Source organism: Macadamia integrifolia, unplaced genomic scaffold, assembly GCF_013358625.1.
Source record: "Macadamia integrifolia cultivar HAES 741 unplaced genomic scaffold, SCU_Mint_v3 scaffold3723, whole genome shotgun sequence".
In the NCBI taxonomy this organism is placed as follows: domain Eukaryota; kingdom Viridiplantae; phylum Streptophyta; class Magnoliopsida; order Proteales; family Proteaceae; genus Macadamia; species Macadamia integrifolia.
Genome location: NW_024869764.1, coordinates 431 through 4,717, shown reverse-complemented (window position 1 = coordinate 4,717; position 4,287 = coordinate 431). Strand labels below are relative to the sequence as shown.

The following is a 4,287-nucleotide window of genomic DNA, read 5'->3' as shown; positions in this document are numbered from 1 at the left end:
AAAAGCTAACTACACAACTCAATTGGAATGGAACCAGAGGCTGTTTTTTGCCTAGTTTCAAAATCTCTAGAACTTTAAGTGTGCCCATTGAAGCAAGGATTTCTCCTTGAAGCATGTAATTTTCTATTGAGAAGACATGAAGTTTTATGTAGCTACTTATCTCCCAATGTTAGCTCTTGAATTCTTTTGAGTTTGCGTCAGCTCTTCCTGCTGGGTGTCGAAAGCACAGAACCTTATTGCCTATATGGTCTCTAAAATGTCCTTTGTCTGTTGTTTCTTAACTTTTCATACTCCCACCATCAAAGTTATAATTGACTGGACAGACACTTAGGGAAACCCATTCACTTCTCACGGTTTACCTGGTCTTCTCTTTTCTTAGCTTTATGTTGTAACTGAAACTTCCCTTCCCAACAGGCAGAAAGAACTAGAAGTAATTCGTCTGAGTAGATAAACTAATGGGTCCACGGAGGAGTTTGATAATGCTGCTCCTAATGACTTCCTTCATAGAGTTTTTGAAGTGGTTAAAGCAAAGAGGATTAATTTAAAACTGCAAAAGTCCCTTCATTAGAAGCTGCAAACTCTTTGGTTTCCACTTTCAAATCTCCGCTCGAGAATTTTAATACTTTAACAAATCAAACAAGTTCATGGGAGGAAAAAATATCTGGTGCTGTCAAAGTAGTTAATAAGATTTAGAAGCACCAAAGAACTCTCACAACCATTGATTGTTTAAGAAAAATGTTGTAATTGTCTATCATTATTTGAAATTTAAAAATTACTATTTAATAAAATTTCTAATTGCTTCATTGGATATCATATATATATATGGAAGGAAATCACCAATGAGACAAATAGCTTTTCATCCCCCCCCCCAAAGAAAAGAAAAAAAAAATGTATATATATATATATATACACACACACAAATAAAATAAAATAGGCCACGGACGCACTGACAACATCCCTTCCCTACAATGCCCATTGCCAAAAGCAAACAACTCAAGACGGTGAGTAAATTGTTGGTGTACGATGTCTTGCATTCCGTTACAGTTTAATCCAAGGAGTATTAGTGTAGCACCTCGACAGGCAGGATGGTGGTCCAGCTAGCCGGTTAGCGGGCCGTGGAGGTTGCAAGGGGCCAGGAGGCCCCCTTCTAGGAATATATAATTGTATAAACATTTCAGAAAGAGATTTTCTTTTCCTTCTAGGAATATATAATTGTATAAACAATACATAGGTCATAGGACACATCTAATCTTTGATGTAATCCGTTAAAAAGCTATCTAATACATTTTTTAAAAGGATTAAATTCATACCATATTCAAGTATAGTGAATCTTCTAGGATTGGATGACCAACATAGGTCGCAGCTAGTCCATGTGATCTGCAAACTTCTTCCTCAAATGGTAGAATACATAATAAATGGTCAACAAACTTACGAAGATTTTTGAGCCTTGTTTCACCCCCTTTCCATGCCCAGAATGATGGTGCCACATAATGGAAGTGAACAGGACTATGTAAACCTCGCCCACCATATCTAGCTGCAAAAAATTTCCCTCATTTTACGATAATATCTTATACAACCAAAATTTGAGCCTATGTGCACTACAAGAGGGGAGGGGAGGGGAACAAGTGGTAGAATGTTACCACGTAATTGTCTAAGGAGACAAAAGAGAACCCCTTGGAGTCAATTGTTACTACAACATGAGACTGAAACAAAAGACAGCCTCTGCTGCTTCCTTCAACTTCACCTACTACTTCCAAATTCCAAAATAAGAAAGGGATCAGAATGACTTAAATTGACATTAGAAAAAAACCTCATTTAGTAAAATTTTAAGCTATCAAACCCAAAATGTAAGAGCATGGCTCACCGCTTACCCTAATTTTATTTAAATGAGGTAACAATTCCCAGATGCCCATTACTGCAGTATCCTCCATGGGAAATATAGATTTCAGTCCTTCACTGGCCATCAAAGACCTGATCACACATGGAGAATATATGTTCTGAACAACCAACAGATTGGGAGATATATACAACAAAGCATAATGTCCACGCAAACAGAGAGAGAAAGATATTGTGGGTAGATTAGCTTACCCTCCAACACCCAAAAAAAGGATAGGAAAAGGAGAGGGCTTTTTAAGAGAAGCCATAAGACGAGAAGCGATGGAATCTCCAGAAACCTCTCCAGAGACCATGAACATCCTCAGCTCTCCATCTTTAGCGGCTACATCCACTACAGCTTTGCTGCTTGAAACCGAAAGGAATCTGCAAAAGTGTCTCGAAGACCTTCCAATGAACTTACTCTCCATCCACCCAATCAACATTTCCTAACTTGCTTGGTGATGGTTCTAATCCTTCTCTCTCGTCGAAAACCTATAGGATTTCGCTGTTTGTTTTTCAGACGCCGCCGTGACCTACACAAGCCCTTGTATCATGGTTACAAGAATCGGGAAGCTGTTTTTTTAATATGAGAACTGATCACCAAGCGCAAAAACCCTTTAATTGCCGTGTTTTTTTAATATGAGAACCGATCCTAGCCTTCTAGGGTTCTACGACCCATTCCATCTTTTAAAAGATTGCTTTGTATTACGGATGTAAATGAATAATCGAAAATCCGCATTTGATCTGGTTTTGTATTCGTTTAAGGGTATTCATATTAAAAAATGATCTGAACTGGTCTAAAAACTAAGCAGATACGAATATGATAATCCTAGTTTTCGACCGACTATTATTCTATTCGTTGAGCTATCTGATAGTAAAGAATATCCGTATTCGTTTCTCCAAATCCATTTCTTTCATTATAATATTAAGTAAATATATTAATTTTTATTATATAATAATAGTGTAGAAATATCATATGTGATGTTGGTCAGAATGGATTTGTGTAGTTATTGAAGTACCAAGTGTTTTTTTTTTTTAGATAAATCTACTCTCTATGTCATATATCTTCTCAACATTTGAACCAAAAACATATTTGGATTAGGCTCTTAAAGCTGGTTTTTGTTGTGATTCTAGGCTATGTGATTCCAAACTAAATTACTTGAATTGATTTTTGTATTTGTTGTGAGTGAGTGAGCAAGTGTGATGGCTTTCATTTAAAATTACACGGGCAAGCAAAGAAGTCTAAGTTATCATAGGATAGTTGGATTCGCATATTCGGTATCCATTTGTTAAGTGGATACGATCGGATAATATCCGATTACCGTTAAGATCGAATTTAATAGCATTCTAAATATCAGGTCGGATAAAAGAATCGAATTCGGATAGGCTCCTATTCGAGTCGAATTCGATCCGTTTACATCCATACAGTTTGTATGCTCTCATGAGTCACGAGTCACGAGGATGGATAATACCCCTGGACATGCACACTTGCCCTTCACTAATGGATTCTCAAAATATAATAAGAACATAATCAGGTGAAAATGACTCATGAGGATACGAATATAACATTATTTATGGCGCAACATGGCACGAACTGTTAAATGTAATGATGTTCTTTTATTTGAAAATAATACAAGGACAATGGTGCTGCACTTGGAAATTAACACGGGGATATAGAGGATCGACTGGGGCATCGAATCAGGACCTTGTATGAGAATGATTCTTCTACAATGTTTGATCTACATTTGAACTTCACTTAAAATAAAAATCAATTAAAGAAACAACAACTGCCTAGCACAGTTGGTGAGCTGTGGTGTGCAAAAGGGGGTGTAACAGTGTGAGAGTTGGAGATTATAAGGAAACTAATTTTTTTCTAAATAATTTTTTTTTATAAGGAAATTAAATGAAATTAGAAAAATAATTGAGGGGAGAGAATATAGAATGATATGGATTTTTTTTAATAAAAATAGAAAGAGATAGACTATAAAGCAAGATAGATGGAGAGAGAAGTAAATCAATAAAAAAAGGGAGAGGGATAGGTATGCTAGCATAGTACCTAGGAATTATGAATACTAGCGGCATTTTGACCGTAGGATTTGATCAACATGAATTGAACCGTTGCATGGAGAGAAGATAAACAAATTTTCAATGCACGGTTGCAACACCTTTACTCTCTCTCTCCTCGTCAGAAAAAATCATTCAGTTACCTGATCTAGCTGGAGAAATAGAAGTAGTTGGCACCGCCGCTGTTGGTGGAGCAGATGCCTCGTCTGAAAGACGTAGATCTCCCGGCCGCTATGACCAAGGTGGTCACTGACATCGCCCATACCTGATCGGTGCTCCAGTCCTTGGGTGAATGCCCCGATGAGGCCGTCAATCTCACCAAGGCCGTCGATCTCTGAAATCGATTTC

General features: G+C 37.2%; 1 pseudogene; it reads right to left on the bottom strand.

Moving 5' to 3' along the window:
• Nucleotides 1-1,130: 1,130 nt before the first annotated feature.
• On the bottom strand, nt 1,131-2,442 carry LOC122068331 (annotated as a pseudogene).
• Between the last annotated feature and the right edge of the window lie 1,845 nt (nt 2,443-4,287).